At 42.3% G+C, this 27744-nt stretch overlaps 1 long non-coding RNA gene across 1 annotated transcript; it reads right to left on the bottom strand.

Annotated features, from left to right (window-relative positions):
• Positions 1-7: 7 nt before the first annotated feature.
• LOC119842073 lies at positions 8-26304 on the bottom strand. Its single transcript, XR_005288665.2, has 3 exons — positions 26151-26304; positions 7430-8217; positions 8-168 (listed from the first exon to the last, which is right to left on the bottom strand). It is a non-coding gene; the product is annotated as an uncharacterized LOC119842073 (long non-coding RNA).
• Between the last annotated feature and the right edge of the window lie 1440 nt (positions 26305-27744).

Genomic DNA, 27744 nt, shown 5'->3' with positions numbered 1-27744 from the left:
ATCAGAGTTTTAATATACACTGCATCATTCTATAGCATAGACACCCAGAGCTGGGTCCCACAACCCCTCTCCATCATTGGCTGCTGAAACAATGGTAGGGTAGGTAGAATCTGGCACAGTTCAGGCAACTGGCCTTCCTTTCCTGGTTTGTTGCCTGTGTATGAAGACCTTAACAAAAGAGAATTAAAAGGAAATAGTTAAAACAAAATGTAAGGAAAAATTTCAAAACAACTCAATTTAATGTGCTAGCTGAGATATTGAAAAGTGTGTAGTTTGTTTCTGTAAATATTAGCATTTCAAAAGCCCAGAAGACCCTTCTTGGTATAGATTATGCTATTGCATTTCAGATTAGATCACTTCCAGATTGCTGCAATTCCAGTGTTGCAGGCTCATAGGCAGTAATCTCTACCTGCTGTCATATATGGGAATTTATTCAAGAAATAATTTTCCTATTAGTGTATAAAAGTATACTTAATTTTGCTATATGATCTATAGACCTGCCAACATAATTAAAAATTGGGTAAAAACATATTTCTAGAAAGATTTATTAATAAGGGGAACACAGTGATTCCATGTTCCTAGCGGATCTTAAACATAAAAAAGAAGCTTACAAGAAGTGGAAGGTTGGACATATGACCAGGGAAGAGTATAAAAATATTGCTCGGGCATGTAGGAAAGATATCAGGAGGGCCAAATCGCACCTGGAGCTGCAGCTAGCAAGAGATGTCAAGAGTAACAAGAAGGGTTTCTTCAGGTATGTTGGCAACAAGAAGAAAGCCAAGGAAAGTGTGGGCCCCTTACTGAATGAGGGAGGCAAGCTAGTGACAGAGGATGTGGAAAAAGCTAATGTACTCAATGCTTTTTTTGCCTCTGTTTTCACTAACAAGGTCAGCTCCCAGACTGCTGTGCTGGGCAACACAAAATGGGGAAGAGATGGCCAGCCCTCTGTAGAGATAGAGGTGGTTAGGGACTATTTAGAAAAGCTGGACGTGCACAAGTCCATGGGGCCGGACGAATTGCATCCGAGAGTGCTGAAGGAATTGGCGGCTGTGATTGCAGAGCCCTTGGCCATTATCTTTGAAAACTCGTGGCGAACGGGGGAAGTCCCGGATGACTGGAAAAAGGCTAATGTAGTGCCCATCTTTAAAAAAGGGAAGAAGGAGGATCCTGGGAACTACAGGCCGGTCAGCCTCACCTCAGTCCCTGGAAAAATCATGGAGCAGGTCCTCAAAGAATCAATCCTGAAGCACTTAGAGGAGAGGAAAGTGATCAGGAACAGTCAGCATGGATTCACCAAGGGAAGGTCATGCCTGACTAATCTAATCGCCTTTTATGATGAGATTACTGGTTCTGTGGATGAAGGGAAAGCAGTGGATGTATTGTTTCTTGACTTTAGCAAAGCTTTTGACACGGTCTCCCACTGCATTCTTGTCAGCAAGTTAAGGAAGTATGGGCTGGATGAATGCACTATAAGGTGGGTAGAAAGCTGGCTAGATTGTCGGGCTCAACGGGTAGTGATCAATGGCTCCATGTCTAGTTGGCAGCCGGTGTCAAGTGGAGTGCCCCAGGGGTCGGTCCTGGGGCCCGTTTTGTTCAATATCTTCATAAATGATCTGGAAGATGGTGTGGATTGCACTCTCAGCAAATTTGCGGATGATACTAAACTGGGAGGAGTGGTAGATACGCTGGAGGGGAGGGATAGGATACAGAAGGACCTAGACAAATTGGAGGATTGGGCCAAAAGAAATCTAATGAGGTTCAATAAGGATAAGTGCAGGGTCCTGCACTTAGGATGGAAGAATCCAATGCACCGCTACAGACTAGGGACCGAATGGCTCGGCAGCAGTTCCGCGGAAAAGGACCTAGGGGTGACAGTGGACGAGAAGCTGGATATGAGTCAGCAGTGTGCCCTTGTTGCCAAGAAGGCCAATGGCATTTTGGGATGTATAAGTAGGGGCATAGCGAGCAGATCGAGGGACGTGATCGTTCCCCTCTATTCGACACTGGTGAGGCCTCATCTGGAGTACTGTGTCCAGTTTTGGGCCCCACACTACAGGAAGGATGTGGATAAATTGGAAAGAGTACAACGAAGGGCAACGAAAATGATTAGGGGTCTAGAGCACATGACTTATGAGGAGAGGCTGAGGGAGCTGGGATTGTTTAGTCTGCAGAAGAGAAGAATGAGGGGGGATTTGATAGCTGCTTTCAACTACCTGAAAGGGGGTTTCAAAGAGGATGGCTCTAGACTGTTCTCAATGGTAGCAGATGACAGAACGAGGAGTAATGGTCTCAAGTTGCAATGGGGGAGGTTTAGATTGGATATTAGGAAAAACTTTTTCACTAAGAGGGTGGTGAAACACTGGAATGCGTTACCTAGGGAGGTGGTAGAATCTCCTTCCTTAGAGGTTTTTAAGGTCAGGCTTGACAAAGCCCTGGCTGGGATGATTTAACTGGGACTTGGTCCTGCTTTGAGCAGGGGGTTGGACTAGATGACCTTCTGGGGTCCCTTCCAACCCTGATATTCTATGATTCTATGTTAATGAATTAGGGCCCAAAATGAATGTCAAGTTTAGACTCCAATTCTAATATCTTTGCTTATGTACCAACTTTGGTAGGAGTTCAGTCTGAGTAGGATCAGGCCTTCCACTCCTTAAGAGTTTTTGACAGCTGTCTGGCTAAATCTTGATTCTGGATTTCTAAAACAAGTGAAGTTACAAATGAGTCTCTCCATCAGAATGTAAAATGGTTTTCAGCACCAAAACCCAATATCATCTTGCTGATTTTATTGAAATGAAAAATCTGCACTAGACCACTTGCTTGTACTTGTTTTGATCCTGACTTCAGTGGAAACAATGAGGAGTCTTTTTGACACCTTAGAAACTAAACACATTTATTTGGGCATAAGCTTTCGTGGGAGCTTATGCCCAAATAAATGTTAGTCTCTAAGATGCCACAAGGACTCCTTGTTGTTTCTGCTGATACAGACTAAACACAGCTACCACTCTGAAACCTGACTTCAGTGGAGTTATTCTAGGTTTACATCTGTTTGGATATCAGAATCTGGTTCATAAAGTACTGTTGCTTGAATATGACTGATAAAGGCCTTTTCTGCTCACAGCGTTGAATGTTTTTTTAAGATCAATGAAGACTGCACACAGTTCAATTTTTTCCTGAATCTATCTCACAATGAAAATCACGTCTGTGTTGCTCTGACCTGATGCAAATCCACATTCGGTCTCTGGTAGAAGCTTCTCTGATACTGTTTTGACAACCCAATTGAGCAAAATACAAGCAATGATTTTACCACCTACAGATAGCAGGGAGGTACCCAAGTAGTTGCCAGTGTCAGTTTTCTGGCCCTTAGTTTTGTATAGTGTAACTATAATTGCATCTTTGAAATCTTGAGGAATCTTCTCAGTTTCCCAAATAGCCTTAATTTTGTCTAGACAACTGACACAGTTTTGGGGATTATAAATGTATAGATTTCTACTGGTATTCTGTCTTTGCCTGGTGATTTTCCTGACTTCATTTGTTTGATAGCTTTTTGCACTTCCTCGTCTATAGTAACTGGGTGATTTCTCCATCCATGGGGTGCTGCATTAGTTCCTCTAGCATCTGAGGGCTGACAGTAGAGGGATGGTTTAGTAGCTCGGTAAAGTGCTATACGCATCTTTCAGAGATGCCTCACCTGTCCTTAATTTAGGTAGACCCATCTTATCTCTTTAGTAGAAATGGTCCCACTTTGATGGCCATAAATGATCTTCATGGTGTCATAAAAGAACTTTGTGTTTGTCGTATTGGCATAATACTGTATCTCTTCTGCTTTCTTTTTGAAACCAGCTACACTGTATAAGACTAAGCCATCTGAGCCTTGGTTTGCAGGTACTTGAATAATTTTTTTTAAAATGCTGTTTCTTTGTCATTTTGCCAAGACATAAGATCATCCTTCTTTTCCTTGAGGATCTGTTTAAGTTAATCATCATTTTCATCAAACCACTCTTAATGCTGTCTTTGATTTTTGCCTAGATTTTTTTCTGTGGCTTGCAGGATAGTAGATTTGAATATATTCCATTTTTCAAGTGTGTTACTGGGTGATGATGTAATGCTATCAAATTTTCCTCTGTTTTCCTTAGTTTTTTCTGATGAAATGGATGTCTCAACTTTGCTATTTGCAATTTCAGTTTAATCTGTTCACACTGTTTTACTGAGTGGCAACAACATGTAAATTGAAAATGCCTTTGATCATCTTGTGGTCAGTCCAACATTTTTCTCCCCTCATTGCTTTGCTGATCTCGGTGTCCCTGATGTCTCTTTGCAAATGATGACAGTCAGGTGCCAATGCTTTGATCGCTGATACGTCCACCATATTTTATATTTGTTTGCTTGCCTGAAGATTGAGGTAGCAATATGGACCTCACACTCAGCATACTTGCTGAGTAGGAGTAGACCAGTGCTGTTTGTTTTTTCCAACTCCTTTGTTCTTTATTACAGCACTCCAAGCCTCATCATCTTTTCCAACTCTGGCATTAAAGTCTCCCAGAGGTAGAAGTTTGTCTTCACTGGGTATAGATTTGATTATATCACCCCAAAACTGTTTTTTTCTTCTGTACTGTTCAGAGTTGGAGCATAAGCACTGATAAAAGTTGCAAAGCATTAATTTCCAATGGGAAGTTGTAGAGTCATTAGGCTTTCATTTTTGCTCAGAGGTAATTCTTTCAGAGACTTCAGGAGGCTGTTTTCAATGCCATAAATTCTGTCCTCCTCTGCTGGCCTGCTTTCCCAAAAGAAGGTGAAGCCACTTCCTAAGTTCCTTTATGGAGCCTTCGTCTTAATCTCATTTCACTGAGGGCAGCTATGCTGATGCTGTATGTAGCAAGTTACCTTGCAATAATGCTGTACATGTATCAGGTCTTGATGTGTTATCTGTGTCCATTAGGGTCTGAATGTTCTGTGTCATGACAGTGAAAACTCTTGTTTTTCCTCATAGAATGACTTGTGTGGGGATGATCCAGCAGTCATGGTGAAATGGCTGGACTAAAGTTGGGCAGGCAATATTTAGGGCACCTTTTTCAGCTCCTTTGCTTACTGGGGTGAGCGGTGCTGTCCTTAAAAAGACTGCTCAGTCACCTAGGGTTTTACCAAGCATCTTTGCTCTCCAGAATTCAAGGCTGAGCAACCAGAGTCCAAAGTTGCCTGCGTGTAGGTTTATGATTTCTAGTGCTCCTATGAACCTGTCACTTCACCGTTTGACACAGGACTTTTTCTTAATGATGTGTGAATGCCGGTGTGTGGGGTTTTTACATAAGACATTGCATGGGACTAATCTCATTCTCTTGGCTAGTGAAGTCAAAAGCCAGTGGCATGAAAAGTTGCAATGACTGGGAACTTCATTAGCTGTAGTGGCTAGCCACTGACACCTTTCTGTGCCTCGTCAAGCCTTACATAGTCCTCAATACATTGTTACAGTGCCTTTCCAGCTGTTGGACCAAGAGGTCTTCTCCACCCAGTCTGCCAAAGCAAACTTCATATGATTAGGACACGCATTTCCCCTCAAAGCTACCCTCTACCTGGTTTCCTCTACCAGTCAAAGTGGTGTATTGGGGTGTGGCCACTGCCATGTACTAGCAGCTACATGGAGTTATATGTGAGACCTGGATGTGAAGTTAGGATGAGTGAATGTAAATTGGGCTACTCATAAAAGTTATAATGGGATCAGAACTAAGTGTCTGTAGGATCAGGTACAAACTGGTTTTCCAGTTGTGAGAAAAATATTCTTCATAACGAAGCTCTCAGAGAATGGATAGAGATTGGCAAAGATTTGCCATTAACTAGGGCAACACGTTTTTTTTTTTAAAAAACAGGATCAATAAACCTGGATTAATATTAACTGCTATTATTATTTTGTAGAGGCAATGAATTAAAATTTAAGATTACCATCCCACCATTCTAACTCTTAGATCTCTTGAGAATTACAAAAGTGATGCAATGCATGTAGCTCCGTTGTAAAAGACTGCATGAGAAAGGGAATCACCCTGCATCTGATTATGTCCAACCTACTAATATAGGAATATTTGTGGCACCAAGTACTCCTGTTCTTTTTGCAGATACAGACTAACACGGCTGCTACTCTGAAACTCAACCTACTAGTGTAAGTTACAAATACTACCCTTTAGAGCCATATTCAAGAGCCAGTGCACAAATGAATAAGTACTGAGGAGGTCTTTAGGATCACAGGAGATACATTTAGGGCACAGGGGCAGTTCAGACACTACTACCAAACTTGAAGCCACAGAGGACCCACCCCACCACAGAGAGGTTTAAAGGCTACATTGCATAAGATCCAATGGTATGTGGAGTGAAATAGGAGCTGCTGTGCGTTATTGAGAACTCTGGGGATGAGGACAACTCAGGTCCCGTAAGAAATCAGTGTTCTCCCTTTTATCACAGCCCTGGCCAGAAGGTGTTGCAGGTTTTCCTCTCCATCGTTTTGCCAGGAAATCTGGATGTACTGTTTCCTAAGCTCCTCCAGAAATGCATGCACCAGTTCTAAACGCATGAGGGGAAATCCTGGCCCCACTGAAGTCAAAACAGCACTGACAGATAAGACTGAGGTTATTTCTGATTGGGAGCCAGCAGTCTGAGGCAGGAAAACGTGTTCTGCAGGGTCAGTGGGGCACACATGGGGCAGGAAAGCACAATCAGATGGTGATGGTTTTCTGATAGTATAGAAGCAGATGTGGGATGTGTCAGCACCATTTCAGAAGAGTCTCAACTATCTTTGAGGGCCCAGGAGCTAGCTCATGCAGCTCCATCGGATGCAGGCACACAAAAGAAACAAAAGAAAAATATTCAGAACGGACAACTGCTATGAAACACCCAGCAAGGGGAGGGGAGGAAACCACAAAGATGTGGAATGCAGCCTCATCACCTTCTGTCAGAGCAGTGCTCTTGGGCAGAATGAGTATGTGTGCAAACTGAGGTATGGAATAGAAGTCAGAAGAATTATTCTTGCCCTACAGAGGAATTAGTGAGAACACATTTATTGTGCACTGTTCTTATCCGCTTATGGGAATGCTGATTTGGTAGAAATGTAGGATACAGCAGAGGGCAAACAATAATATAGGACCGCAGGATTTTATCTTCTCAGGAAGATTAGAGAGACTTAGTGGCTTTTTTCCCCAGAGAGGTGTTTACGCTTCGAGACCTCAGAGGGTATGTCCAGAATCTAGACTAGGCTAAACGGTAGGGTTTTTTGTTTGTTTTTTTAAGAATGTATTAGCTACCAGATTCTAATACATCCTAAAACTCTGCTGTAGACAGGACAAATTGTTCTTTAGCACAGGCTAGCAGTAGAGTTGACACTTGGGAGGAGGGAGAGTTTTGGAATGTACTAGTTAGAATATGAGAGCTAACGTGTTCTAAAACCTACCTTTTTACCCTCGTCAAGACGAACCCAGTGAGGAACACACTACTCGGAAGGGAACATTGATAGATGATTCTGTTGCTCCAGTTACTAGGCGTCTTGCAAGTATTTGTGCATTTTTGCATGCACAGTGTTTTGCAGTTGCCACAGTGAAAATCAGGCCTTCCAACACTGGGAGAGGTAATAGGAATAGCATACATAGTATGTACGTGGCATTTGCAGTATACTTCAAGTAACACACATACAAAGATTGTTGGCCACCACCATCCATCTTTTGCAGTCATGACAGAGTTGTAAAATTTCTGCTCTCCTTTGGATAACAGTCTGTCTGATATTTCCTATGTAACTGGCTCTCCTTCTTCTCTTTCTGGTTTGCCTGTCATCATGTCCGATAGTATGAGTGTTAGACTTAAGTCACTCTGCGATCAGTAAGCTATGCGTCTACAAAAAGATGATGTTCTTTTACATTGGCTCTCAAGTAGTTGTGCTCTTTTAAAATTCATCCTTCTCATCACCTCTTAGTTTGGTTTTGATTGTCCCTTTTAAGTGTCCAGCTCTCACATCTGCACAGGAGAGTTGTCCCTATGTGGCACTTCAGCAACCTAGTGTAGATATGCAGTTTTAGCTTTCTATAACACAGAATTCTTTGGAAGTTGTCAAATGCATTTTTCACAAGCTGTATCCTTCTCTGGATTTCTTCATCACATCTTTCTTATATTGCTGTAGATAGGCACCTTTGAACCAAGATTCTGCAGCCCTTCCCAGGTATTGGTCAGTTAAGCTTTACCACAGATCTGTGAGACAGGTAAGTATTTTATATTTTACTTATGGATAAACAAACTGAGGTACAAAATGATTACACGATTCCCACTGCAGGTCAGCGGCAGAACACCAGAAGTGAATCCATAAGTTCTAACTCTGTCAACTCCTGTCAAATGAAATAGTTTTAGATGGATATATATCCTTCCCGAGTTAGACACCTAAATACCTTTGAAAATCTGACAACACATTTAAGGGTGGGATTTTCAGAAAGTTCCCAGCATTGGCCTAACTCTGCTCCCACTAAAGATAATGGGAGTTTTACCATTGACCCCAATGGGAGAAGAATTAAGCTAATGCTACATTGCTTTAGAAAATCCTGCCCTGACATTTTCAAACCAAAACCAAACATTTTCCCTGACATTATGAGATACACTGAGGTAACATTACAAATAAGTGTAAAATATGAATCCAACTTGGAAAACATCAATGACCTTTCTCAGCCTGAAATAGTGTAATAACTGGCCTTGACCCATTGCAGAGACTTCCTTGTTTGAGCTTCGTGTGTGTGTGTGTGTGTGGTTTTTTCTCTCCCCCCCGCCCTTTCCTTGGATAAAGCCTATTAGGCACAAAAATCCAGGATCAAGTGTGCGCTTGTTTACCAACAAAATGAATAATGGCTTGAAATAATTCAAAACATCTAGTTACTGGAAAAAAATTATATGACGAGAAGCTCCCTTGACCAGAGTTTGCTTAGATTTAAACTTGGCAGACTTCAATTTTTATTTTTTGATTTTAACAGATAATATGAATGTTTGTTTTTTGCACTTTTTTCAATTTTTATCTATTTCAGTTTTCACACTTGCAGGGAATTATGGTGAACTCAGACAATGAGGGCGATCAGACAATAATTTAATGACAGTAGACTTAGAATAAGTTAAAGCTTTATAACCATTAAAACTGTCATCACATGTAAATATCCTTAAAATAAAGTCTAAGTTTGCAAGCAACATTTTTCTTTCTTTGCCTATCTGTGAATTTTGATTAGTTGATGGAAAGGTTTGTGCATGATAAAATTGACATTTACCAATAGAAATCTAATCCTTCCAAGCCTAACCATAGTGCCTGTTTCAGATACCCCATTCCTAATGAATCCAATAATCAACTAAAAACTGCTGGCTCTCACTGTTCCTTCAGTTCCAGAAAAATTGCCGCAAACGATATTTTTTTCTTGAGCGTCCTTAAAAAACAAAAAACCCTATTTTTTTTTTACATTTGGATCCAAGCATGTTTGATCTTCAGTTAACACAGAGATGAAATTTAATCAGATTTCTAATGTACATTGAAGTCCTGTTTTTTGGAACCCAAATATTTGGTTGGTGGCTTTTTGAATCTTTTTTCCTAAGGGATTTGTCTATGTATAGATGTACTACTTTAACTATATTGGTATAGTTATACTTCAATAATTAAAATGGTATACACCTCCTTCCCCGCCCCCATTCCATCCTGGTGCACTGTGTAGGCTGCGCCAGGGTACCTTTTCAACCACCTAGACTCTTTGCAGCAATGTGCGCCTAGAAGGGGCCTGGAGGAAAGACCTTACGCTCCCTCAAGTTCAGGGAGTGAAATTGTAGGGAGTGTTCCTGTTTCCCTGCCCCTTCCACTGCACCCTGCCCAGTATGCCTCATTGTACAAAGATCAGGGGGACAGTCTGGCCCTGACAGCTGCAGGAAATGGCAGAGCCGTTTCCCCTTCTTAATTAAGTAAGGATTTGATTGCAGCAAATGAATCTTCATGTTAAGAATGAATGAGCTGCAAAAGGTTTGGGGTTAAGTGCGAAGAACCACACAGCCTTCAGAATCTTCTCTGCATCGTGTGAATTTCTCACATCTGAAACAGTGGGCTGGAAACCTTCCAAGAACAGGCTTTATTTTGTGATTCTCAGTCGTGCCGGATCATAGTCAAGCCAGAAATAGTGTGAGGGAGACTGCATGTTTCAGGTCCCATCCAGAACCTGGAAGGCCCGAGGGGCACAAAAGCACACAATAATGGGAAAAATAAATTTTCCAGCATCTCAGAAGCTCACAAAATGTTGGTTTTGTTCAAAGGCTGAGTGGGCGCAGACCAGGAAGGGACATGTTCATATGTAAAGTGACAAAGATCCTTCATTCCTAGTGACAAGGCAGTGAAAATAGGAAATACATTCCTTCCAGGGATGAGTCCAGATCAGACCACCAGATCCAAACCCCTCCCATCCTCTCAAACTTTAGTGAAGTTTGAATTCAGAAGACCTATTATGTATATGAACATTGTAATTCATGCCCCTCAAGATTTTTTTTAGTGAGGGGCCTGAGCTGCTTACTTCAGATACAGATCTGACTTCACATTCGAAACCCTGCAAAAGCTCAGGGCTGTTTTGATCTGGGATATTAGTGCTGCTTTTTTCACTAGTTTTTACTTGGGTACATAATATAAAGAATGTAAAGAAAACACATTTCCCAGCTTTGTGCTGGGAGAGAAGCTGAGCCCCGATTAGGAGGCAGGGCTTCTCTGAGTAGGGGTCCTATAAAGGTAGCCAGCCAGTCAGGCAGCGGCACAGACATCTGCAGTGGCACAGGAGCCAGCAAACAGAGGAGTTTGAAAGGGGAGTTTGCATTGCGGTGCTCATTTGCGGTTTGTTTTTGCTGTGGGTGCTGGTGTTTTGGTGTGGTTTGTGTTTCCCAGATTAACAGGATTTAGGTGGGAAGGCTGACAAGATACAGAGGCAGCAGTGGGAGTGACCCATGTAGTGGAAGACACAATGAAGATGACTGGATGTGGAAGCTGCGGTATGTACATGATCCTGGAGGGGGTATCTGGAAAGAGTTTCGTCTGTGTGAAGTACCGTCTGATAGAGCTGATGGAAAAAAAAGATCAGAGGATTGGAGATGCAGGTGGAAAGTCTGGTTGAGTTTAGAAGGGGGTTCGAGCAGATTATGGAGCAAAGACATGAGGCAGCTGAAGGGAAAAGCTCAGACTTGCAGATGGAAGCAGGACTGAAGAATTCTGAGGGGAGACTGCTGGGTGAGGAAAGTGGACAGTGGAAGCATGTAACTAAGAGAACCAGGCAGAGGAAAAGACGGGCTAGTGAAGGAGAAACAGAGCTGAAGAACAGATTTGCAAAGTTGGAAAATGAAGAAGGGGCTCAGCAGGTGGTCACTGAAGGTGGAAGGGCAAGGAAGAAGAGAAGAGCAGCTAGTCCTATAGGAAAAGGGGAAGAGTCAATGGAGACTACACCAAATATGAGCCCCAGGAGGATACAGGATGGGCTGAAGAGGATTACAAGGGAGAAAAGGAATGGAAAGAACTTGCAGCCAGAGGGAACAGGGGATAGACCGGAGAATCGCACTGTCACCAGAAAAAGGCAGGCCTATGTGATCGGGGACTCCTTATTGAGAAGAATGGACAGGCTTGTAACCAGAATTGATCCAGAGAATAGAAGGGTGTGCTGTTTTCCAGGTGCTAAAATACAGGATGTGGACCTGAGGTTGAAGAGGATCCTAAAGGGAGAGGGAAAGAATCCACTGATTGTCCTTTATGTGGGAACAAATGATACCGGTAGATTCTCACTGGAAAGTCTCAAGGGAGACTATGCCAGGCTGGGGAAGACGCTTAAGGCAATTGAGGCTCAGGTGATCTTCAGTGGGATTGTGCCTGTTCCTAGAGAAGGGCAACAAAGGTGTGACAAGATTATAACCATCAACAGATGGCTCAGGCAGTGGTGCTATAAGGAGGGTTTGGGGATGTATGGTCACTGGGAGGCATTCATGGACAGAGGACAGTTCTCTTGGGATGGACTTCATCTGAGTAGGGAAGGAAATAGACTTCTAGGATGGAGGCTGGCACAACTGATTAAGAGAGCTTTAAACTAGGAATTTGGGGGAGATGCTTGGGAGATGTCCAGGTAATCTCCACGCCAGATTTTAGCATTGAGAGGGAAAAAAAACAAAGAAAAAGGATACAGCTGTGGGTCAGAGAATGGGCATAAGGAGGAAGGGCAGTGTGGATACCAGTCTAATAGGTTATACTGGCTATAGAATGTCCGCGCCTAATCGGGTAAAGAATGTGAGCAAGGCCAAACAGCAAAAATTAAGATGTTTGTACACCAATGCAAGGAACCTAGGTAACAAAATGGAGGAACTAGAGCTACTGGTGCAGGAAGTGAAACCAGATATTATAGGGATAACAGAAACATGGTGGAATAGTAGTCATGACTTGACTACAGCTATTGAAGGGTATGTGCTGTTTAGGAAAGACAGAAGTAAAGGTGGTGGAGTAGCATTGTATATCAATGATGAGGTAGAATGTAAAGAAATAAGAAGTGACGGAATGGATAAGACAGTCTGTCTGGGGAAAAATCACATTGGGGAAGAAAACTACTAGAGCCTCCCCTGTGATAGTGCTTGGGGTGTGCTATAGACCGCCGGGATCTAATTTGGATATGGATAGAGCCCTTTTTAATGAAGTAAATACTAATGGAAACTGCATGATCATGGGAGACTTTAACTTCCCAGATATAGACTGGAGGACAAGTGCTAGTAATAATAGGGCTCAGATTTTCCTAGATGCGATAGCTGATGGATTCCTTCATCAAGTAGTTGCTGAACCGACTAGAGGGGATGCCATTTTAGATTTGGTTTTGGTGAGTAGTGAGGACCTCGTAGAAGAAATGGTTGTAGGGGACAACCTTGGTTCAGATGATCATGAGAATTCAATTCAAACTGACAGGAAGGATAAACAAAAAAAAATCAGACTAGGGTTTTTGATTTCAAAAGGGCTGACTTTCAAAAATTAAAGGAAATTAGTTAGGGAAGTGGATTGGACTGAAGAATTTACGGATCTAAAGGCAGAGGAGGCTGGGCATTACTTCAAGTCAAAGCTGCAGAAGCTATCAGAAACCTGCATCCCAAGAAAGGGGAAAAAATTCATAGGCAGGAGTCGTAGACCAAGCTGGATGAGCAAGCATCTCAGAGAGGTGATTAAGAAAAAGCAGAAAGCATACAGGGAGTGGAAGATGGGAGGGATCAGCAAGGAAAGCTACCTTATTGAGGTCAGAACATGTAGGGATAAAGTGAGACAGGCTAAAAGTCAAGTAGAGTTGGACCTTGCAAAGGGAATTAAAACCAATAGTAAAAGGTTCTATAGCCATATAAATAAGAAGAAAACAAAGAAAGAAGAAGTGGGACTGCTAAACACTGAGGATGGAGTGGAGGTTAAGGATAATCTAGGCATGGCCTAATATCTAAACAAATACTTTGCCTCAGTCTTTAATAAGGCTAATGAGGATCTTAGGGATAATGGCAGCATGACAAATGGGAATAAGAATATGGAGGTCTACCATATCTGAGGTAGAAGCGAAACTCTAACAGTTTAATGGGATTAAATCGGGGGGCCCAGATAATCTTCATTCAAGATTATTATTATTAAATGAATTGGCACAAGAAATTGCAAGCCCATTAGCAAGAATTTTTATTGAATCTGTAAACTCAGGAGTTGTACCATATGCCTGGAGAATTGCTAACATAGTTCCTATTTTTAAGAAAGGGAAAAAAAGTGATCCGGGTAACTACAGGCCTGTTAGTTTGACATCTGTAGTATGCAAGGTTTTGGAAAAAAATTTGAAGGAGAAAGTAGTTAAAGACATTGAGATCAATGGTAAATGGGACAAACTACAACATGGTTTTACAGAAGGTAGATCATGCCAAACCAACCTGATCTCCTTCTTTGAGAAAGTAACAGATTTTTTAGACAAAGGAAATGCAGTGGATCTAATTTACCTAGATTTCAGTAAGGTGTTTGATACCGTGCCACATGGGGAATTAGTTAAATTGGAAAAGATGGGGATCAATATGAAAATTGAAAGGTGAATAAGGAATTGGTTAAAAGGGAGACTACAGCAGGTCAGACTGAAAGGTGAACTGTCAGGCTGGAGGGAGATTACCAGTGGAGTTCCTCAGGGATCGGTTTTGGGACCAATATTATTACTGACCTTGGCACAAAACGTGGGAGTGTGCTAATAAAGTTTGCAGATGATACAAAGGTGGGAGGTATTGCCAATTTAGAGAAGGACCGGGATATCATACAGGAGGATCTGAATAACCTTGTAAACTGGACTAATAGTAATAGGATGAAATTTAATAGTGAGCAGTGTAAGGTTATGCATTTAGGGATTAATAACAAGAATTTTAGTTATAAGCTGGGGACGCATCAACTAGAAGTAACAGAGGAGGAGGACGACGACCTTGGAGTATTGGTTGATCACAGGATGATTATGAGCCGCCAATGTGATATGGCCGTTTAAAAAGCTGCTGCCATCTTGGGATGCATCAGGCGAAGTATTTCCAGTAGAGATAAGGAGGTGTTAGTACCGTTATACAAGGCACTGGTGAGACCTCATCTGGAATACTGTGTGCAGTTCTGGTCTCCCATGTTTAAGAAGGATTAATTCAAACTGGAACAGGTACAGAGAAGGGCTACTAGGATGATCCGAGGAACGGAAAACCTGTCTTATGAAAGGAGACTTAAGGAGCTTGGCTTGTTTAGCCTAACCAAAAGAAGGTTGAGGGGAGATATGATTGCTCTCTCTAAATATATCAGAGGGATAAATACCAGAGAGGGAGAAGAATTTATTTAAACTCAGTACCAATGTGGACACAAGAATAAATGGATATAAACTGGCCATCAGGAAGTGTAGACTTGAAATTAGACTAAGGTTTCTAACCATCAGAGGAGTGAAGTTCTGGAATAGCCTTCCAAGGGAAGCAGTGGGGGCAAAAGACCTATAGAGTTTAATCTTGAAGCCAGATAAGTTTATGGAGGAGATGGTATAACATGATTTTGGCAATTAATTGATCTTTAACTATTCATGGTAAATAGGCCCAATTGCCTGTAATGGGATGTTAGACGGGGTGGGATCTGAGTTACTACAGAGAATTCTTTCCTGGGTATCTGGCTGGTGAGTCTTGCCCACATGCTCAGGGTTCAGCTGATCACTATATTTGGGGTCAGGAAGGAATTTTCCTCCAGGGCAGATTGGAAGAGGCCCTGAGGGGTTTTTGCCTTCCTCTGTAGCATGGGTCACTTGCTGGAGGATTCTCTGCACCATGAAGTCTTTAAACCATGATTTGAGGACTTCAATAGCTCAGACATAGGTGAGAGGTTTATTGCAGGAGTAGCTGGGTGAGATTCTGTGGCCTGCATTGTGCAGGAAGTCAGACTGGATGATCATAATAGTCCCTTCTAACCTTAATGTCTATGAGTCTATATACTACCAAGGACAAACAGATAATGACATAATTAGTTTTCTTTAATCATAGATTTGAGTATTGTTTTCATTTAATTAGAATCCAACACAGTGAATTTCTTTAAAAAAAATTATGCCCCTTGAGGGCTTAGAATACAGTGACTTGTGGTACAGTAACAATGAGTTCTCCCTTAATCGGCTGCTCTTGGGTTAAATTTTATATTTTTTTCTGTCTTGACCTGCTCATTAAATAAATGGAAACATCTACTGAAGCAGTTGCTCCCAAATTATAGAAATGCAATCTCCCCCTGGGAATCCAAAGTAGGACAGTGATTCACCAGGACTGTCTGCAGCAGAAATTATTATTCAGATTTCCGCACCACAGAAGCCAGGGATCTGTATCTAGCTGAGCTCATTGGCAGGAAATGGAGCCAAGTGACAGAAACTCATTGGCAAAGATCTGTGGATGCCTTCTATGGAGAGTCAAAAGAGGATGGAGCAAGAGAAGAGATGCAATAAGCCCATAGCCATGGGCCGTGAAGCTTGGCATTCATTGTTGTTTTAACTCCAGCTGATCCGGAAATATTTGTCATATGAAAAAGTTGAGACAAATATATTTTCTTCTGTTTTCATCAAAAAACTCTTCCTCTAAAAGATTTGGATTTTGCTTTAAAAAACCCCCTGAAAGCTGAAAATATTTTTCAGCAACCAAAAGCCAAAAAAAAAAAAAAGATTAGTTTTGGGGTTTTTTGATAACCTAAAAATTTAACAAATTACACTGACATAAAAATGTTTCATTGTGGAAAAAAGTTTCAATGGAAAATTTTCTACTAGCTCTAGTTTTATCTTTCTTTTCGACTAGCTGTAAGAGAAATAAGGCCCAGTCCCTTATGGTCATTAAAGGTCTCCAGACATTTTTTGTACAATTAAGTGTGTTAATAATAAAGAGTTTAGCTTTGGAGTTGTAGCTAAACTCAGGTAATTATGGTACTCTGGCTCAGTTTCATCCCTGATGTGAACCAATAGAAAACAGTGGAATTAAGCCAAAAGATTGATTTGGCCCTTTCTGTCTACCTAATCCTGAACTCTAACCCCAACTAAACTCTCCCGAGTAGTTTTAGTCAGAGAAGCTATTTTTCAGTTCCCACCATAAAGAGAGAGAGAGAGGGAGTCATGTTAGCAGTGTAAAATGGCTGCCACATTCAACCCCAGAGATGGCTGCATTTCAGCAGTGGAGTAAATACACTGCTTTGGGCTGGGTACAAGAGCCAACATAAATGGTTTTAGATGGAGGTTCCTCAGAACACAGAAGTGATGTCCATTGTACAAGAATATCCCTCTAATGCAAGACTGTCTCAAATTTCTGTGGATGCATTTCCTATTTAAATCAACATTAATTGTGTTGAAGTTGAACCTAAGACTCAGACTGCTGAGTTGAAGAGACACAATGTGCCATGTTCAGATTAGGCCAGCCTTCCGAGTTCTGTATCCAAACCGGATTCAAAAAACTTTGAGCCACTTTAAGGTGTTAGGTTTGGAAACTCCCTTACTAAACCTGCCTTCTTCCCCCACAGTTACCACCATGACATTTCTGCCATTTTTGTGCAGCCACTGAATCCAAAACTTTGTTGGTATTCCAATACAAATTCAGAAAAAAAATGAACTGAATTTTAAAAACTGAGGGAAGTGCCTTGCGTTAAAGGAGCACAATAAGTAGACTGGGGGGGAAAAAAAGACCTAAAACAGATGGGGGTGAATCACCAAAGAAATATTACCAAGTCATTAACCCAGAGAATTTACCAAATCCAGAATTCAGTTTGACCCTTCAGTGGTGTAGCCTTCAGGAGCTGGGGGGGTTCTGAGCAAGAATATGGGAAACGTGTAGTAAAACAAATCCCTTAATTAGGGGAGTCTAAAGACATAACATGAATATTAAAACCAACCTGAATGTGAGGAGCCTAAGCCACTTTCGTCTGAGTCAGCTAAATATCTAATAGTGTATGGCACAGGCAAAATTAGGCACAAGCAATTATTTGCCTCTGCACTGCAACCCGTGCAAAGGCATACGTGGAAATGTCATGTTGGATTGCAACTATCATGGTGTAAAGTCTGGAAATCCATATTCTCAGAGTCCAAACAGACATGAATTAACAAGCGTTAGACTTCCCCTTGCAGGGTTTGTCCCTACTCGCGCGAACATCGGTTCACTGAGCCTCTCTCTTTGGCTGAGCATCGTTCAAGTCAGATTTTAATCTTTACAAGCCATTCAAGCAAGCGCCTCTGCAATGAAGGGGTGGGGCTGAATATTTGTGTTTTAAGGCAGACTGGAGGAATTACCAAAGGTAGAAAGAGATCAACAGAACATTTAATACAAAGAAAAGGAGTACTTGTGGCACCTTAGAGACTAACAAATTTATTTGAGCATAAGCTTTTGTGAGCTACAGCTCACTTCATCGGATACATTCCGATGTAGCTCACAAAAGCTTATGCTCAAATAAATTTGTTAGTCTCTAAGGTGCCACAAGTACTCCTTTTCTTCTTACGAATACAGACTAACTCCGAAACAGAACATTTAATGAATCAAGTTATTTGGCTCATGCAGCAGGTTCTTAGGCTCTCATGATTATCAAGCAACTAAAGGCTACAACATTCTGATGCACTAGCTAATACTTCCATGTCTTACAAGGACAACATGCATATGGTGAGCGAGAAGAATGTCTGAGATAGAGACATGGGTTGAACAAGATTTTTCTTTGAGTTTAATTGTCACACATTTCACTTTCTACTAGTTGCAAAATTATGGGCCGGTCCTCCTTATGCACCCAAAAGTGCCATTGAACTTGATGGGGATTTCAGAAGCATGCAGAATGCTCAGAGACCAAAAAGAAAAAAAGAAAGAAGCAGACCTTTCCTTTATCATGTAATGTAATACAGTTGTAGTAAAATGTGCCTCATTTTCATTTACACAAAACTCTTTACACCACTCTACCAGTGTAAAGTGGCCTTAAAAGGGGGGTATTTAATTATGAGAATTAGGCCCAAAGGTTTGAATTATTCTGGAAACCAAAATTAGTTAAAACTCCTTCCTTCTTGTCCTCTCCCAGAGGTTCTAAAAACTCCCAGAGAAGTCTATTTACGTTCTTCTCAAAGACTTATATTTCTAACCATCTTCAGCACAGGACAGCTTGTACTGTATCTTCTTTTACATTTACCTCTTCCTAACAGGGAGATCATCTTACATATTTCTGTTTCTGAGAACTAATAAAAGGTTTGCTTCCTACCATCCCACCTACTCAGAAACATTCACATGTTTTGCCTGCGAAGGCACATGTGGTCCTTTCAAAGAGTCTGATGTGACATCTAAAATAAATTAGAAGTCATATCAGACAGCTATTTGTTGAGTGACAACATAAGTACTTATTAGACAGTGTATATTAAATACATATGCATGGCTATATACTGTACATGCAAGATTTTCAATATATACCCTAGTTAACTGCCATATGGATATGATCTGGAAAAAATATAAAAATATTTATAAAATGTTTTTTCCAAATGTTTAATCTACAGCAGATGCATCTTGCATTCATCTGTTTGGCTTGGCATTCACTACAGGGAGATCTTATTAATCATACAGACCTCCTGTAGCAGAGGAAACAGAGGCTATTATAGGATTCATCTGTTTATGACTAAACAGAAAAAAGGATCTTCATCAAATGAGAGGTCCCTCTCTGAAAGCTCTTTGAAATGTAGAAGGTTGTGAGTAAGCCACATGTTTTTTCATCTCACAGTACTGTACACTTACTCTTCCTTTTTATACTGCAATAATAAATCTAGTGGTTGTGTATATCTTGGATGGGGGGAGAAGGTTGTGTAGCCACTTTCAGTGTTGCATCTGGATTTCATTTGCCTTCTTCCCACTCCAAAGTTCGGGGGCAGGGGAGCTCTCATCTGGAGTTTTGCTTCAAGTCCATCTCTGCTAATGAGTAACTTAGAGAGACAAGGTGGGTAAGATAATATCTTTTATTGGACCAACTTCTGTTGGTGAAAGAGACAAGCTTTTGAGCCACACAGAGCTGTTCTTCAGGTCTGGTAAAGGTACTCTGTCACAGCTAAATGCTTGTTTAGCATAGATAGTTAGCACATATTCTAAAGGACCATTCAAGGTAGAAAAAAAAAAACAGGAGTACTTGTGGCACATTAGAGTCTAACAAATTTATTAGAGCAGTGGTTCCCAAACTTGTTCCGCCGCTTGTGTGAAGAAAGCCCCTGGCGGGCTGGGCCAGTTTGTTTACCTGCCGTGTCTGCAGGTTCGGCCAATTGCAGCTCCCAGCGGCTGCAGTTTGCTGCTCCAGGCCAATGGGGGCTGCTGGAAGTGGCAACCCATACGTCCCTCTGCCCGCGCTGCTTTCAGTAGCTCCCATTGGTCTGGAGCAGTGAACCGCGGACACTGGGAGCCACAATCGGCTGAACCTGCTGACGCAGCAGGTAAACAGACTGGCCTGGCCCTCCAGGGATTTTCCCCGCACAAGCGGCGGAACAAGTTTGGGAACCACTGTATTAGGGCATAAGCTTTTGTGGGCTACAACCCACTTCATCGGATGCATAGAATGGAACATATAGTAAGAAGATTTATATATACATACAGAGAAGGTGGAATTTGCCATACAAACTGTAAGAGGCTAATTAAGGTGAGCTATTATCAGCAGGAGAAAAAAAAAACACGTTTGTAGTGATAATCAAGATGGCCCATTTAGACAGTTGACAAGAAGGTGTGAGAATACTTAACTTCAGGGAAATAGACTCAATATGTTTAATGACCCAGCCACTCCCAGTCTCTATTCAAACCAAGTTAATGGTATCTAGTTTGCATATTAATTCAAGCTCAGCAATTTCTAGTTGGAGTCTGTTTTTGAAGCTTTTCTGTTGCAGAATTGCCACCTTTAAGTCTTTTACTGAGTGGCCAGAGAGGTTGAAGTGTTCTCCTACCGGTTTTTGAATGTTATGATTCCTGATGTCAGATTTGTGTCCATTTATTCTTTTGCATAGAAACTGCCTGGTTTAGCCAATGTACATGGCAGAGGAGCATTGCTGGCACATGATGGCATACATCACATTGATAGATGTGTAGGTGAACGAGCCCCTGATGGTATGGCTAATGTGATTAGGTCCTATGTCCACATTTATTCAAGTGACACCATCAGAGTTGGCATCAGGTTTTGTTGCAAGGATAGGTTCCTGGGGTTAGTGTTTTTGTTGTGTGGTGTGTGGTTGCTGGTGAGTATTTGCTTCAGGTTGGGGGGCTGTCTGTAAGTGAGGACTGGTCTGTCTCCCAAGATCTGTGACAGAGAGAGAGAGAAGGGGATCATTTTTCAGGATAGGTTGTAGATCTTTGATGCACTGGAGAGGTTTTAGTTGGGGGCTAAAGGTGACAGCTAGTGGCATTCTGTTATTTTCTTTGTTGGACCTGTCCTCTAGTAGGTGACTTCTGGGTACTCTTCTGGCTCTGTCAATTTTTTTTTCCCCACTTCAGCAGGTGGGTATTGTAGTTTTAAGAATGCATGATAGAGATCTTGTAGGTATTTGTCTCTGTCTGAGGGGACTGGAGCAAATGCGGTTGTATCTTAAAGCTTGGCTGTAGACAATGGATCGTGTGGTGTGTCCTGGATGGAAGCTGGAGACATGTAGGTAAGTATAGCGATCAGTAAGTTTCCAGTATAGGGTAGTGTTTATGTGACCATCACTTATTAGCACAGTAGTGTCCAGGAAATGGACCGCTTGTGTGGATTGGTCTAGGCTGAGGTTGATGGTGGGATGGAAATTGTTGAAATCATAGTGGAATTCCTCAAGGGCTTCTTTTCCTTAGGTCCAGATGATGTCATCAATGTAGCACAAGTAGAGTAGGGGTGTTGGGGGATGAGAGCTAAGGAAGTGTTGTTCTAAGTCTGCCATAAAAATGTTATCATACTGTGGGGCCATGTGGGTACCCATAGCAGTGCCACTGACTTGAAGGTATATATTGTCCCCAAATGTGAAATAGTTGTGGGTGAGGACAAAGTCAAAGGTCAGCCACCAGGTTTGCCGTGATATTATCAGGGATAACCAATCCACACAAGCGGTCCATTTCCTGGACACTACTTTTCCCTACTTTTCCCTGACTGGATGAGTGTAACACTGAGCAAAGTACATGCTTAAGTCACTTCCCATTCAGCAAAGTACTTAGGCATGTGCTTAAGTTCCACCGAAGTCAAAATTTAAGCATATGTCACATACATTGCTGAAGAGGCATGTCCTTAAGCATGTGGTGAAAGTTAAGCAGGCGCTTAAGTGCGTTGCTGACTTGGGTCCATGGAGGCTGATCCAGCAAGGTAGGGGAGATGCCAAGTGCTCTCAACCACCATTAAAGTAAAGTAGAGGATGCTTAAATTAGGAACTAAGAGTACTCTGTGCTTCTCAGGAGGCATCCAGCATGTTGCAGAATTAGATCAATGATCAGATTTCCGGTGAAAACTAAAGGGTCATGAACTTGGTTGCAATGATTTAAAAATATGAAAGAAAATGTATAGGTCATTTTTGCAGCATTCTCCCAGCTCTACTTCATATTGCCTGCAGACATTTGGGGAAAAAACAAAACCAAACCTTCACATCCACCAAATACCATTGCCTGTGTTTCTCCTCATTTATTACTCTCTCACACACACACGCACACACGAACAAGCTTGATTCCCATCCACCCTCAGCACCCCATTTCATTATTTTAATACACACAGACTTGTATGATAATGTCCTCATTATTCTGCATTGAGAAGTCATCATCTTTATGCTTTTAAATGCTCAGAATCTTTCCCTGCCTTTCTTTTGGTTTCATTATTCACCGATCCTTCCTTCATGAGCTTCTGACTCATCCTCCTCCGTGCTGTTTCTTCAGCTATAATTTTTGCAGCCATCTATCAAGTATCAGGGTTATTTACAATCTCCTAGGCAGTCAGAATCACGGAGCTGGATTCACAGCTGACATAAATCAGTCTACTTCTATTGATGTCAGCTGAGCTCCATTGATTTACATCAGATGAGGATCTGGCCCAGATGTTACAAGAATGAGTCTCCATTTCTTTAAGGACAGATTTTCATTTATACTGCTCCTCCCCATCCCATTCCTTGTGCTTTGAGCTGCTCAACCAGTCGTCTTTATTCTGCAGTAGCAAACTTTGCTGCTAGTACTTCTCCCTCCTATTTAATGGAGCACAGACTTGTCATGCAATTATTTTACACTCCCTCATCCATATTTAATATTACCCAAACTTCACTTTGACTCCTTTTAATTCCATATATCGAATAGTGCACAACCTTGTCTGATGCAATAGCCTCCATTTTCTAAAGAGTCCACACTACATACAACCAACGATGGAGCTACTCTCAATGGCCTAAACCTCAGAACAACTCAGATTTATCGCAAGCCTTAAAGCCACCTTGCTGCTCCTCTTATCCCGAGGCTGCTGCAGGTTACTCCGATCCACTGGCATTAGTTAGAGAAGTCTGAAGACTACTCTAATGTGCACCAGCTGCCAACGGCAGCCAAAGATCATAAGGGCATAGGAAGACCCAGCCAGGCCCCCTTTTCCCAGGTTTCTCCCCATACCCTGGTGCATCAGGGGAGTCTGCCCCATTTAGGATAGTAGTTGCTATCCAACCTGCTTCAGTGCAGCCAGACATTTCATCTCAGCAGGTCAATCCTTTCGGACAGAATGTTCCGTGTCCAGCTCAGAAATCAGGTTAGCAAAAAGCAGTCTGCAAAACAGCCTCCGGCAGGGATCAATAATAACACCACCCTTTTTAACTTCTAGACAAGTGATGTACCCAAAACATGCCGCAAGGTCATATATGCCAACAACCTGGCACTAATGACACAGGCCTCAACACTCAAGGAAGCGGAAGACACCCTTAATGCTGATCTGAAGAGGATGGAAAACCGCTTTCAGTACTGGCAGCTCAAATCAAAACTGGTGTCATCAGCATTCCATCTCAGCAATTCTGAAGCTAAGAGGAGGCTAAATGTAAACTTCTGAGGCAAGCCAATTGCCCACAATCCTAACCCTGCTACCTAGGAGTCAACCTCAATCAGTCTGACCTGTCAATGTCTGAAGCAGATGAGCCATAAAACAAAATCATACCAATATTTTCCAAAAGTGAGTAGATTCTAGTTGGAGTTGTAATGCTCAAAAGCTACAAATGGCAACCTTGGCTTTAGTTTATTCCCCAACTTGTTACTGCACACCTGTTGGGGGAAGCAGCTTGCCTATGAACCTCATTGACATCCAGCTAAATGTGGCTATGATACTTGTAACTGGCACCCTAAAGTGCTGGGACTTCCAGTCTTCACAAATATCCTCCCACCAACCACCCAGCAAGAGATGGCTATGTTGTGCTAGGACAGGAAAACTCTCAATAACCAAAGCTCCTGCACCATGACAATCTTGTTCACCCACTTTGCACTCATCTTAAGTCCCCGCAAACATTCTGGGCATCTGAAGAAGCTCATCTGTCAGCTAATTGCAACCCAGAAGACACCGGGCAGATGCAATGGCAGGCTTTGATGGAAACAACAGCACCTTATAGATGATCCCACTTGTCAAACCGCCTGAGTTCTTGCTCTGCTGAAGACAGTGGACGACCATCAACTGTATTAGGATGTTACATGGAAGAGGCACACACCTGATGCACAAATGGAGAATGAAGGATGTGCCACAGTGCAAATGTGAAGACCTCCAAACCATCAAAACACATTGTGAAAAAGTGCCCCATCTTTTCATTTCCAGGAGGTATAGCAAAAGGGCACTCTGCATCTCCTGAAACCCTCAAATGGATTTCAGGTCTTTCTATTAACGTGTGGATGTTGCCATTTCCATACAAAAGAAGGGTAGTAGGGCCTAGTTGTCAGCCCATCTCTGTGTGTGTGTGTGTGTGTGTGTGTGTGTGTGTGTGAGTGAGAAATAGAGAGGAGGTGGTCCCAGAAATCAGTGGTGCATATGATGAAATCCCATCACTATGTCTTCAAAGCCCTGAGTCAGGAATCTTACAGATGGGATGGGACAAGGCAATTGGGGATGAGCTAGGGGAGAAGGGAACCAGCATAAATGCTGCCTCTGTCTGCATAGCTGGGCATGTACCAGAAAGCAAAGGCTGGTCGATTGAACTGTCTTGAGCCCGAGACCTAAATGGGGAAAAGGGACCAGCTGAGGGAGAATCTGGCTAAGGCTCTATAGCTGCCTAATTTGCAGCTCAGCTCCAAGGAAGAGAGCTTGCAACTCCTTTTCCGAGAGAGCTGACCAGACTCTTATATGGACCCAGAGTGGGCTGACCTGGGCAGCTAAAAAAAGTGAGTGAGTATCCTTGATCGAAAGACTTAGTAAATCAGGCCCCCACTTGAACCAGTTCACTTGGGGTAGTTGATTGTAAGAACCTGAGGGGGCTTTGAGTGCAATATATCTTCCAGGCCACAAGAGGGCATGCAGGCAGGCAGCTCCCCATGACACCTGGCCACCGGGAGGCCACCAAGGGAGGAGTCATTACCTGGCTTTACACTCCCAGAGTATCCCTTTACACGAAGCTAATCTTCCCTTAGCCAAATACACCTCCCTAAATGCACCTTTGCAGCACAAAGCCACCCTGGTGCAGGGGAGAATCTGACGCATTCTCTATCTTCTACTTATTGGCCCTTTACACACCAATCTTTATGTATCCAAAAAAAAAAAAAAGACATTTCTTCATTATGTAATCTAGCTATTCTTCTACTATCTGTTTCTGCCTTATACTCTCCTTTTATTTCTGGCTTGATCTCCTAGTTTATGAGCCAGAGGTCTGTATAGTTCAATGGATTTTTCTATCTTCATTGTGGAACTTTGTCCAAACTTATGTTTTTCATCAGACTTGGACAGTTTGCTAATTTACACTCCACTGCATTTTTTAATTGCAATCGACAGCATAAGCCTGCATCAGTCTCCACTCCTGAGACTCTAGGTACTGGCCACAGATAGCATTGCTGAATAGCAAACCCTCAAACCCTGTCTAAGAAGGAGGTTGGATAATATGCCAAATGCAGATAATTTGCTTTATACACATATTGACAGTAGAAATCAACTGTGGGATTTCAGTGTACACATATCTTAGACCTATGTCAGAGGTATTCATGGATTTCCAGATCTTCCCTGAAAACAAGTGAAAATACTAATGAGGCTCTAGGGATTCCTGGACAGAAACTGTCATGATATGTTAGCTGTCATTCCCTGAGAAGCTGCCCAGTCTGTCTAAAATGGAAATAGGAACTTTCCATAGCTCCATTTTGTTTCCCGAACATTCACTTTGGGTTCCACTTGAGTTGTGTTTAGAATATTTGGACAATGAGCATGGTAAAAAGGGGGGCTTTATACCTCAGTGCTTGGAATCTTAGCTTTGCCCTCCTATATTGATCCTCACTCAGGGTCTGGTTGGAGAGTGCAGCCAAGATGGTTGTGGGGAGGGGAGCCCAGGCACTCTTATTCCACCAGGCTCTGACCCAGGCCCCTTTGGGCTACCAGTAGTCTGGCAGCCAAGGCCTCTTCCTCTCATACCCCCTGCCCCCAGGGTCAGCTTAGTCCAAGACTTTCCCCTGTGTAGAAATCCAAACCAAAATAAGTAAGAGGGCATTACCAATATCCAAGGTCCACAGGATACTTCCCTCTCTGGTTTTCTCCGGGGTGAGTCCTCCCTTCTTTCAGGGAGGGCCCCTTTAGGCAGCTGTGTCAGAGACTTTAGGCTTCCCTCTGCTCTATACAGCTGGACTTGTGGACTGCAGGTCTGCTCACCTCCAGCTCTGCCATCCCCAAATGAGCTAATTCCCTGCCTTTTAGTTCCTCCAGCAGATGGAGCATTTGTTGCAGGTGTGGCAGGGCTGACTGAGCCCAGAAATAATCCCTTAATCCCTTGATGCCCAGTGTGGGGTTTGTACACCCCAACTCACCTCCCCACACAAGCTCCTACTCTCTCACACCAAGAGGGAGAATTTTAGGCAGAAAATTCATTTGAATTGTCCACGGCCATAAAAGGGGGTCAGCGTCAGACCAGGATTCACATCTGGTCTTGGATACCAACTCCCAGTCCCATACTCATGCCTCTAGACCACATGGGTCTCTTACATCGCAGAGACCAATCACAAAGAGAAGTGCTCAGGTTTTTAAGTAGATCCAAAATGGATTCTTCATTTCAAAAGGTTGATAGCTTAGAAGTGGAGGGAGGGGGAAAAAAACCCCTTCTCTTAAATCACAAAGACTTTTCAAAGTGACTTGCCCAGCCACGCAGCAGGTCAGTGCAGGGCAAGGGACTGGCTCTAAAGAGAAATTACTGGCCCCATCAAAGTCAATGGAAGTGCTGCCATTAAGGTCAGTGAGGCCAGCAGTAGAACCCCGGGTATCCTGAATCCCAGCTGAGTATCTCATCCATTAGATCACATTCTCTCTCCCAGGAAAAGCAGTTTTTGTCAGTCAGGAGAAAGGTGTATTGGCAAAACTGTGTGAAAGGTGGCCCAGGAAATTCATTCAAAAGACTGTGTCCTACATCATAGCTCTATTAAACACAGCTTTGTTCTGTAAACTCAGAAGGTCAAAAATGATTAAAAAATGGAGGCCGAGGAAAATAATACTTAAAAGAACTACATTTAAAAGCCTCTCTCTAATTACCCATCTTTATCAGTGTGTTCTTTGATCCTCATTTAAGGAGCTCTGACTCTGCTCAAATGCTGACTGCCACTGGGGAGATGCAGAAAACCATAAGCAATCATACAGATTCTACCCTTGGCTTGCAGCAGTACCAGAGGCAAAGAAGTTATTTACAGACTCTGATCTCTTGATTTTAAGATTTCAGGCGGCTAAAATGGAAGGACTCGTGAAACCCATCAAGCAAGGGGAATGAGTATTAGCTACCCCAAGCCTTCATTTTCTTTTGAAATTATTTCTTACAGATTGATGCACCTGTTCTCTAAATTCTACTTCCAGTCTTTATCTCCATGTCTGAAAGGTGTTTTCATATCTAGTACACGGGTCAGATTCTCAGTTAGTGTAAGTCAGTGGGATAAACTGACCTCAAAGAAGCTACACTGAGGATCTGGCCCCAGGTGTGCAGGTCTTTCAGAATCAAAATAAACTAAGTTCACCTGTTTACATAAGTAACTTAATCAGAAGGTTAATGGAAGTTCAAGCTACTTTCGCATATTCATGCGTAAAAGCAGGTGCAACATTTCAGTACCTAA

The sequence above is a fragment of the Dermochelys coriacea genome, chromosome 13 (genome assembly GCF_009764565.3).
Source record: "Dermochelys coriacea isolate rDerCor1 chromosome 13, rDerCor1.pri.v4, whole genome shotgun sequence".
Lineage (NCBI taxonomy): Eukaryota > Metazoa > Chordata > Testudines > Dermochelyidae > Dermochelys > Dermochelys coriacea.
The sequence above is the reverse complement of the archived record's forward strand: the minus strand, read 5'-3'. Positions and strand labels throughout refer to the sequence as shown.